This window comes from Mercenaria mercenaria, unplaced genomic scaffold (genome assembly GCF_021730395.1).
Source record: "Mercenaria mercenaria strain notata unplaced genomic scaffold, MADL_Memer_1 contig_2988, whole genome shotgun sequence".
Classification (NCBI taxonomy): Eukaryota; Metazoa; Mollusca; class Bivalvia; order Venerida; family Veneridae; genus Mercenaria; species Mercenaria mercenaria.
In genome coordinates this window covers 3,338-14,523 of record NW_026461085.1, presented here as the reverse complement: position 1 = coordinate 14,523, position 11,186 = coordinate 3,338, and the positions used below count along the sequence as shown (strand labels likewise).

General features: G+C 33.3%; 1 long non-coding RNA gene across 1 annotated transcript; it reads left to right on the top strand.

Moving 5' to 3' along the window:
- Nucleotides 1-990: 990 nt before the first annotated feature.
- LOC128552645 (uncharacterized) lies at nt 991-10,684 on the top strand. The gene is made up of 4 exons (XR_008369135.1): nt 991-1,125; nt 6,592-6,696; nt 8,098-9,026; nt 10,574-10,684. It is a non-coding gene; the product is annotated as an uncharacterized LOC128552645 (long non-coding RNA).
- The last annotated feature ends 502 nt before the right edge of the window (nt 10,685-11,186 follow it).

Below are 11,186 nucleotides of genomic sequence, written 5' to 3'. Positions count from 1 at the left end.
AAGAAGGGCATTAAATTGTCTGTCTTTGAGCTCGGGAATAGATTCATTATAGCTGAAAAGATTGGCTTTATTTTTATTTAAAAGAAAGTTTTCCTTGCTTTGATCTACAACATTTAGCAGCGGAAGTACGTAGTATAATTATAAGCACAAATATGCCATTTTTTAGTCAGGTGTTGCATCTGCCAGTAATTACACTTGACCGCAGACCTAGATGGTTTAAATGTATAGTATAATCAACCACATATTTGTTATGAACACCAAACGCTATTAATTTCTTGTTGTTTGCTGTTTCCGGATAAGTATATATTGAAAAATAAATCAAATGATCTTGCTTTCTAACTATTATGGGTTTGAATGTTTAAGTGCATGTGCAAAATAAAACATAACAATACTTTCTTGCTATGTTATTACGCATGTTCTCTCGTTAAGACAGTTGCATTGTTTGTTTTAAACAGAATTTAAAACCTGGTACATACAGACGCCGCAAACTTCTGAGTTGGTGACAGGCAATGTACATTAAATATGAAAAGTACACGTGTACTTCAATATCATCCCACATCATTCCAAGAAAACAAAAACTAGGATGGATAAAAAAAGAGAGGTACAACATATATTTATAGTATATAATTTGATATTGATCATTGTATGACATTCATTAACCTTAACACTACTAAATTTCTATAATGAACTCGTCGATCTTTCCATCTGGACGCTGCCATTAACTGTTAAAAGGGGTACTTACCCAAACATTCGTGTCCAGCACGATAAGGGTTAAAGTTATATATAAAAAATCAGAATTAACCTTAGTCGCTCTAATGTTTTTAAACACATTTTCATTTATAAAGTGCAGGTTCGCTAGATTTTCCTAGAAGCGGACACCAGAGCGACTTATTGGGGTGTCATGATACATACACTGTACATTTTGTAATCTAAACATGTAAAACCTGTTGCACCGCTCCTTTTTGTACGTGACTAAATTTTAAATTGATGGTTGCATCGGAGCTATCAATTTTAATATTACGCATAGAAAAAGATTAGCATGGTAAATTGCATACCGGTTATTAAGTTATTAAATCAACCCGGATACCCTCATTTACGTCTGGATTTGCAGTGGATTTGTGCAAGGTAAATGTTTGATTTTTCGCATTTTTAAAAAAAAAAATATCAGATGTTTAAACTATGGGCATTGTTTGAGTATTGAAAGCTGTTTCCATAAACAGTTTAGACCTTGAGCTGACAATAACCCCCATCCCCCATCTAGAGATATTTCTACGCTATGATTTTCGTAAATCATATAATATAAGCTATCATTCCAGAAATTCTGCCATCTGGCAGTCGGGTTCCTTTTACGTTACAGCCTATTTTATACGTTTTATACCATTAATAATTTCTAGAAAATACTGACTGGCACTACAATTAGCCATAAATGGTTTACTAGCTTCACAATATGTCATAAAATAAAGACAGAATAAACAGATTTACATTTTGCAGGTAAAATAGACACTTATAGGCATGTGCTTTACGTTATCAAATGTACTTTAACAAAAACTGAAACGAAAATAGAAAATATAACTATGTGATTTTATATCTTATTTGAAGTGTCTATGTCAAAAGTGTTATGAAAAGAGATTGTGGTTATAACAGATGTGAGCTTGACATAATTATTTCAGTTGTAAGATATTTCTAATTATAACGAAAAAGTAGGCGGTAATGTATATACAGAGAAAATGAAATAATATAATGTTGACAATATGAGTATCAAATTTATATATATATTTTTTTTAAAAGTTGAAAATTATTTAGGATACTGTAAAATATTTGTTTAAACAGATATGTAACATGTACAAATTCCATAAATGTGTACAATATATTTTAAAACATATAAATATATTACAAAATATAACTCTATGTAACGAAAATTACAATTACACTAATTACATAAATCATATATAGTTGTTCTCAAACGAAATTTACAATCAAGATTAACAAAAAAAAAAATCATTTTTCATGTGAAATGAAACTAATTTACCTTGAGTGGAAAATGAAATGAAATAAAATAAATAAACAAATAGATTACAAATGTGTGAAATGATTTGCAGAGAGTGAGTGCGCAGATTTGCTTCATATATATGGCACCTTCGAATTATTCAATCGGTGATAATGCTACAGTCCAGCATATGATAAAAACGTCAGTAGATGCAAGTAATGAAGTTTGCCAGAACTATATTATAGTGACATGTGACTCGGCTGTTGCTAAGAAGGCATATTCTTTGGTTCTGTAGTTTAGAGATGGAGTTGGTAACATAATTGTTAGAATGGGTGTGTTTCACACAATCTGCTCTATATTTGGGCCTCTAAGAAAATTAATGAAGGGCAATGGTCTTAAAGAACTTGTAATAGAGTCAGGAATTTGTTCTAGTGGTTCATTTGAAAGGTGTTTGAAATAATAACTCTCCTGACTTTGAAGAATATTTCAATAGACATGGGCAGTTCAAATAAAAAAATCAGAAAGGATGAAAGTGGGAAAACTGCTTAATTTTGGTTAATGTATGTTGACATAATTCAATTGATGTTGTTACTCATCAAAGCAACACAGATTTATGCTTTTGTTTTACATGTAGCATCTCTGTAAAAACTTTGCTCTTTGTTCTTCGCATTTGATCGCAATATTGATGCCCGCTACCTCCTCGTTTACCTGTTGACATTGTTGAATATTGATCCAGGTACAGAAGAGCTACTCCGAAGTTATGGTTTCAGTGTATCTAGGTCTTCTGTACCAGCATTGAGAAATGCTGTAGATATCACTACAGAGCAGACATGTAACAGACATGCAAAGTCTGATGTTGGCATACTTGGTTTCAGTAGAAACTATGCTGCATATGTCCACTGGTGCATGACACGTCATTACAGAGCCAGATATGTTGAAGCAGCACTTCAGAATGCATAAATACACAAAGAAGATATGCACAAACACAAAAAATGTATAATCTACTCAAATACGCAGGAGTAAAGAAGTTAATGGGGTTATGATGACATAAAATCCTTCACGAACCCATTCCATGCTGAAAAACCAACAAAGATGAAAATTACTGTGTGTCGTCTGGTATTCTGTGAAATCAGAAGTCGCTCATGACCTTAAGGCAACTGAAATAGGTGAAAAGACAATGGACGGATTACAAAAGAAGATTAACTGAAAAATCAGTTCCTTTTCAAGACCCCATTAAGAGAAGATTAAGAGAAGAAAACATTTGCCACAGCTGAAGTTAAAATACTCAAAACAAAATGCTACAGATAAAAGCAGAACGTAACGTGTATGAACAGTTGGTACTTTTTGCTATTCAGCACAACATAAATCTAGAATTGACACTTTTTTTCCCTCTAGGACCTATCCCCTGGCCATTATAGCCGCTGCGACTGCAATGCCAATGAAAACAGACAAGTCAAAACTTCTTCACTATGTAAAGGCTGCAGCCGTCCAAAAAAGATGACATTGTTTTGTTGATTGACAGTAACGCCCTGCTGCAAAGCTTAGTAAGTAACTATCCCTGCAACATTCCAAGACGTAGCCGAAGTCAACTACCTAAGACAGCTTGTGTTTTGTTTTCACTGTTTGACATGAATACATGGTACTTTTTCACTCCTGACAAGTAAGAATTTTGGAGAAGATCTACGTCTTCCACGCTGATATGATTTGATTGACTGAGGACTGTAAGTGTCAGTTACAAAACACAGTTGATCAATCTAATTTTTGAACAATGAAAATGTGATTCCTATGCACCAAAGATGAAGAAGAAGACATCTGTATTTTGTCAATAGTGAAAAGTGTCATTTACTCACAAGTGAAGATGGGAATAAAAATCAAGCTCGACCCTAAATACCGTACCACTGTATCTATGAAAAGGAAGAAGCAGACACAAGAATAATATTCATTGCATGAATATCAGTACTACTAGCACTATACGAAAGGCGAAAATCCAAGTTAGATCCCCAGATACAGACGCTTTTGTGTTATTGGGGATATCTTCAAAAATCCAAAATACTTTTTTTAACACTGGAACAGGCAATAAGAGACACTATTTAAATGCTCACAGCACCTTTGTAAGCAAAGGAGAAAGAATCTGCTCAATTTTTCCTGCAATACACTGTCTGACTGGTTGACACAACCAGTGCTTTCGTTCGCACAGGGATAGTAACACCGCTCAAATTAGTAGAGAAAAACCAGGTGTAAGTTGCAACATTAGCAGAAGTAGTTCACATCACTGATCTGATGACCTCTTAAAGGCATTGAAAATATTGTCTTTGCAATCTATGGACTGAAGAATACAATAACATCAACAAACTTATAATATGACAGGTTTCTTGCAAAGTATCAAGTAGGTGCTGGCAATGTCCCGAGCAAATATAATGGCATGGACATGAGTCTATTTCCACTGTGCCAACTGTCACTCAAAATGCACATAACATGTGTGAAATATAAGTTTACCCAACTATACTAAAAGTAGATGAAAGTGGATAGAAATTTGGATCAGAAAATCTGTTTGAATATGACTGGTGTTCCGATAATATAGTGCTTCAAGAACTAGCCTGAAATTATTTGTGACACATCAGTAAGATGTGACTCCAATGACTGACGATGACTATGAAGAGGTAGAGATGACCAATATGATTGATACCAAATACGAAACAGACAGTTATTATATGACTTAGTGACTGAACCCCGCAACTTAATTGTTTCTCAATTTTGATTGGTGTGAATTTATTGATTAAAGAGATAAGCGGTTGTGTGCATGTATTTTTCATTACTAAAATAAACATTCAGTAACGTATCGCAACGTAGGTTACAATGTCAGTGCTGTGCTATATGCATTTTTATATCAAACTAGTTCTAGCTTGATAAGATGCTCGCATAATTTAAGTTTGAACAAAATTATAAGGATTACAGAAACAATCTTTTGACTGAAAAATGAAAATATTATATCTTGAATTTTAGTAACGTATATAATTGTAACGTACTTGCTCTTAAAACGGCTGAGCGATAAGTACTTAAAGACTAATGTAATGTGTATTGAAAATACTATAATTGAGACATATTTGATATTTCCTGACAATTTAACTTATTGGATTAACTGATATGAGAATTTTTATAAAACATATGGTAACGTAAATTACTACATGAATTGATCGATTGAGAGAACAAAACTAAGCGGGAACATTGACAACAGCAAATTCTGCATATTACTAAACCCACTTGCTAATGAGTACATGGTTGTTTCTACCATATAAATCACCACATTCCAGTTTTATTATTTATTAAATAATTGTGGTGGTAACGTAAATAACAGGCTGTAACTCATAGAGAACCCCTGCCAGATGGGAGAATTCAGAAATATGATCTACATACAAGGGGCTTCAAAACTAATGGGGTCTAACAAAAATTCCTGAGGGAGGGGTTCACCTTCCAGCTCTAGTCCTATTAGAAAGCTTTACAAATATCGTTTGACTCACTGAACAGATAGAAAAATTGAATAAACAACCAGAGGGTGAAATGATAAATAGGTAACTATAGAATGCAAAAGAAGACCGATGTATTATACTCGCGAAAATACGTATGCAGGTGGATGTATAGCAAACAATGGTTAGGTTTATGGTAAAGAAAGAGATGAAATAATATCTTTATGATTACGTCTTAAATAAAGCATGTTTTAAAAGCCACATTAAGTTAAATTATAAACAATCTCTCTGCTTTATCGTACGGGATAATGTGCCAATTGAGCATAGTGATATGAACCCAGCTACCGCGCAGTTTTTATGCTATATTTTACATTGTTAAGGTAGAAAAACACTTTTTAAATTAACGTTAAGCAGTTAATACCTTTTATATCAATATCGTGAAATTAATACGTAATATTATTTTATGAAATGTTAAGTATAGGTTACAGCTAAGCGATCAAGTTGAAAATAAGTTGGTGACTTTGGAAATGAATAGTTAAACGGGGAAATGAACAAATGTGTAGGTTGTTGATATTATCAATCATTTGCATTTTGCACGTCCTTGATATTATGTATCATTTACATATTGCACGTTCTCGATTTTATGAATCATTCTTATTTTACACGACAAGGATAATAAAGGATAATAAAGTGGGATAAAAGCATAAATCCAACTAATTTTTGACTACAAGACTTCATAAGACTCGGTATATGATTGTTTCACGTTTAGCCTGCTGGCGGCAAGTGGTTTTGCCTTGCGACCAGTGCAGACCAAAATCAGCCTGCACGGATCTGTGAAGGCTGATCATAGTCTGCACTGTTCGCTAATCAGTCGGTAAATATTCAGTGAACATCCTTTTGAATAATAAGTGGTACTGCTCAAATTAAAAGATGGACTGGTCCATTTTAGAAATTCAGGAGAGTAAACGTTAATGTGACATGGTTCAGTCAAATGTTCATTTAGCTGTTCTATTTATTTTCCTATACTTTGAAAAACGACTGCAGTCTTATATATTTGAATTAATCTACAGAATGTAGTTCATATTTTTATAAACACTACATTTCACTCGATATGTTTAAATATTGTTTTGCAAATTGCAGGTCCTAAAACTTGAAGCCAAATATGAAATTTGTCCTGTTATCTGCGGTTTGCAGCGTAATATTAAATGGACGAACTCTTGGAAATGGTCAAAACAAAAGAGATCTGTAAGTATACTTTGTAATGATTAATATATGAGCCGTGCCATGAGAAAACCAACATAGTGGGTTTGCGACCAGCATGGATCTAGACCAGCCTGCGCATCCGCGCAGTCTGGTCAGGATCCATGCTGTTCGCTAACGGTTTCTCTAATTGCAGTAGGCTTTAAAAGCGAACAGCATGGATCCTGACCAGACTGCGCGGATGCGCAGGCTGGTCTGGATCCATGCTGGTCGCAAACCCACTATGTTGGTTTTCTCATGGCACGGCTCATCTAAAAACAGAACTTCAACACCTATTTTTGTGACTTTTAAGAATATGGATGTTATAGTAAATTGAATAAAAATTATTTTAGCGCCATTCGATATAGTTTTCAATTTTGTTGTATTAATAACTATATGTTCATCTAACTGTACGCTTAATTTCATAAAAGTACATTTAGTAATTGTTAAGATACAAAACAATAGGTGTTAGGTTAACTGGCCTGCTCAGCATACATTTACTTGATTAAAGGTTCATGCCTGCAGATGAACTTAATTATTTCTTTTTTTCTTCAAAACAGAAAAGAATTTTTATTACATTTCGGAAATCATAAACCGGCATTGTTTTAGTATATATTGTAATGTTTATCATATAAAATAAAGCCAAATTCCTTCTATTCTGCATCAAATTTCAACAGTGTGACTACCGTTTTTGCAAGTTTTCAGCATATTTTATTGATTAGAAAGTGTTTTATCGATAAAAAGTTCCTAAAATCCCCAGAGTCAGTATATTTTCTTTTTATTAACATTACTAAGTAAAGAAAGCGTTTTCTAAATTTTGAAGAAAAATGACGTAAATCTAGATGGGCGCAGCTTTAAAATGTGACCATAGTTTCGGCAGGTTCTATGTATTAAATTCCTCCAAGATGAAAGGGAGCTACGATGATAGTAATTACAAGTAATCGCATTAAAACGTGTACTATGCTATAAATAACTCTCACGTCAAAATGTAGCAGTGCGTTCGGTAAAACATTACTAAATAATGGAAGAAAACCAATTCATTGTATTCTTAGCTTTTAAGCTTCTTTTAGGCAAATACTACCTTTAGAATGAGTTATTTACAAAATAATTTCGACTTCTGGTTCTAAAAGTAATGGATCCGTACTGAGAATCGGCAAATTATATTTGATTTTGTATTTTCTGTCTCTGAATCAGGCATTATTAGAAGGATACCGAATTCCGAACTTAGGAAATAGTATAGTTTCACTAAAATGGCCGACTGTCATTAAGTGTTCCTTTAAAAAATATTGATATTTCTTGGTCCAGATTCCAAACAAAATAATAATAATAATAAAAAAATAAATAGAAAAGTTCAATGGAAAGGTTATTTTATATCATGATCAATATGCTCATTTATATTGTTACTAGAATAATGAAAGCTTTGACTGATATTCGGAAAAAAGACATCAGGTTTCCTCAGCAAATGGTAGAGCTCCCGGATTACTCTTTGTTACAATATGACCTCTTTGGAAATCAAAACGGCCTCAATGGAAAAGTGAGCATGATACAAGCAGAACTTCAAGTGTTGATAGACAAACTGGAAATATTCAAAGGAAAGTTGTGTTTTATAGTTAACAAAACATCTGTTTGCGATTTAGTTTTAAGGTATTAGGTATAGAGTCATCCTCAAAAAGCAAATAAAGTTATAATCAAAGGTAGAATTTCATGTCATTCTACATTTCAGTACATTTCAGTTATCTTTCTGAATTTTCAGGACTTAACTACAATTTGTGTCTACCTTTTGAATTCCTTCATTAATGCTTTCCGTTTTATAGATTTATTTGTATGCTTTTAGCTCTCATTTCTTTTTTGTTTTATGAAAAAAAAAACATGTGCTATACGTATTTCAATTATATTTTTAACTGCAACCTCAAATTTTAAAGAACACATGTCCTTAAACAACCTTATAGTTTAAAGTAGACATATCCTTAAAGTTTGTTCTATTAGATTTTCAACTGCAACCTTAAACTTTAACATAAATATATCTTTTAAGTTGTTTTTTTTTTCAATTACATTTAAACTTCTACGTAAATATATCTTTTAAGTTTGCTCAATTCACATTCTCAACTGCAACTTTAATCATCAAAGTACAAACATCCTTTAAGTTTCTTCAATTGTATTCTCAACTAAAACCTTAAACTTTAACGTGAACACGTCCTTTAAGTTTGCTCAATTACATTCTCCACTGCAACCTTCAGGAGAAGATGACGATGGTGGAGAACAAACAGGTGAGCTACAAATTGAGATCGATAACCTTAATGACGAAATTCGAAAGCTGACTGACACGCTGGGCGAAGGTGAGTACCGCTGCTAAATTTCTATAATGGATTGGTCCGTTCTATGACAAAACGAGTAAAACACCCTTTTTTAAGAACACAGGAAAAAATGACCCATAATGTAGGGTTAACGCACGTTTTTTTTGTGTAACAACATCTTCTTGTTTCACGAAACAAACGTGTGTTATCGCTATTCTTGCATAAAACACAACTAAAGTGCTGGAAATATCGAAAAACAAGACTATTCAGCTGACATTAGCCGATCGAAGTCGGCCGTTTCAGGTTGTTATGGACACATGTTTTATTTATGCATTTCCAGGGCATACAGAACAGTGCATTTTTGATACATGTCGAACGGACATTCTTGATGTGGTAATTTCTTTAATATTAAATGTATGTAAAAAGATTATGACTCCCCCTTTTTCAGATATATCGGTAGGAACTTTAGCTTTCTGTTCATCAAATGTTCATTAACTATGGAAAAATCCTTCGAACTTAACAACGCTTAGTCATGTTTATGCTTTACATTACACACCATCACTACATCAGTAGACTGCATAGATGTGTAAAGTAGACACAAACATTTTTTTAAAAGGTTTAGTGTAAGATTTTAAGTTAGCATGTCAACTTTCTCGACTCATTAATTTGGAAAACGAAATTGTATTTTTGTAAATGTTGTTTGCCTATCATTTTCAAGGATTAAATCGCGGCGTGTAAACTTACTTTGAGTCAAATACGCGTAATAATACAATAATACGGAACGTCAAAACGTTCACCAACAGCGCGTGCTCACGAGAATCTCCTTGTTTGTACACGTATTTTCCCTGTTTGTGCATGCCCGAAATCGGCAAAAAACAAAGGTTTTATGCAAGAATGTATACCTTATGCGACCTGTACCGTATTATTTGCAAATGACTGAAAAAGTGTATGTATACTTAAAAAGCATGTGACCAATCGAAAATAATGGTGGTAAGAAGAGTGTCAGACTCTCATAACCGTTTACGTTTTCCGCAAATTTGAACTAGGTTGATGGATGACCGTTTCCATTTCGTCTGTCAGGTAAGATTTTAGACCCGGCCGTCTACAATCGATTTAATGATTTATTTAATTAATTACACAACAGTTAGTTCTATAAACATTATAGATAACCAGTTGAACTTAATGCATTTAAAATACATCTACCTATTTTATTCGAAAAACATACCTTGTCACTTTATACATGATATTCATTTCTAATTTGCTTTGCCAAGGAAGTATTTGTATATCTGCGTAGACTGACATCTCGGTCACAAACATTCCCGCGGGCTTCTGCAGACGTTTATACACAAAAACGTGTATTATCCCTACAATGATATAAAAAGTAAGAAAATCTTGCTCGGTAACCTCAAGGTTTACTTTCCGTTTTGTACAAATAATTTTTATAAGCAGTTAAAAATTTAACTGTGCACTATAACATATAGTTTCGTGTCGACTTTTAATATCCATAAAATTGTACGTAGTTGGTCAACATCGATGGTGATTATTTTGTTTCTTAGTTTTAAGGATAAAAGTTTTCTGTTTTGTTTCAGCCATTGAATTATCGTTGAAAAATCCACTGTGGGACCTCGTTTGGAAACTTTTTGAGATATATGGAGATGATTTCATAGAACCTTTCTGGACCGCTCTTGATTACGACGGTACAGTTGTTCATTTTAATTATACGAAATATGTTTAAATAATTTACTAGTATGGTAACTAAATGTAAGAAGTAAATATGGCATCATGGTTTCTCGATTATCTTAAATGCGACAGAAGTGGTAAGGAGATAAAAATAATGTATTCGTGCGCTTTACCTTGGTTTACTATTGCCAAAGCAAGGGACCAAGAATAGCATACCTAAACTGTACTGTACTTTCTTCATGAAATTCTACTTTTGAAAAATAAACAGATATTTTATCTTAACTATATATAATTGGCTCTCTTGTTCTAACAAAGTCTGAAACATTAATTCTTTCTACACTCTTTTTTGATAAATCCAGACACATATTCGTGTTTTACCCTTAGTGCGGATAGGCAAACGTGTCATTGTCAGTCCTCAGGTTCAGATTAAACCACATTCATCATTTCTTGACCTTCAAAATCCTCATTCAGAGTTATCTTACTTCCATTACCGCTCAGAAATCATCCCCATCAACGTCAAGT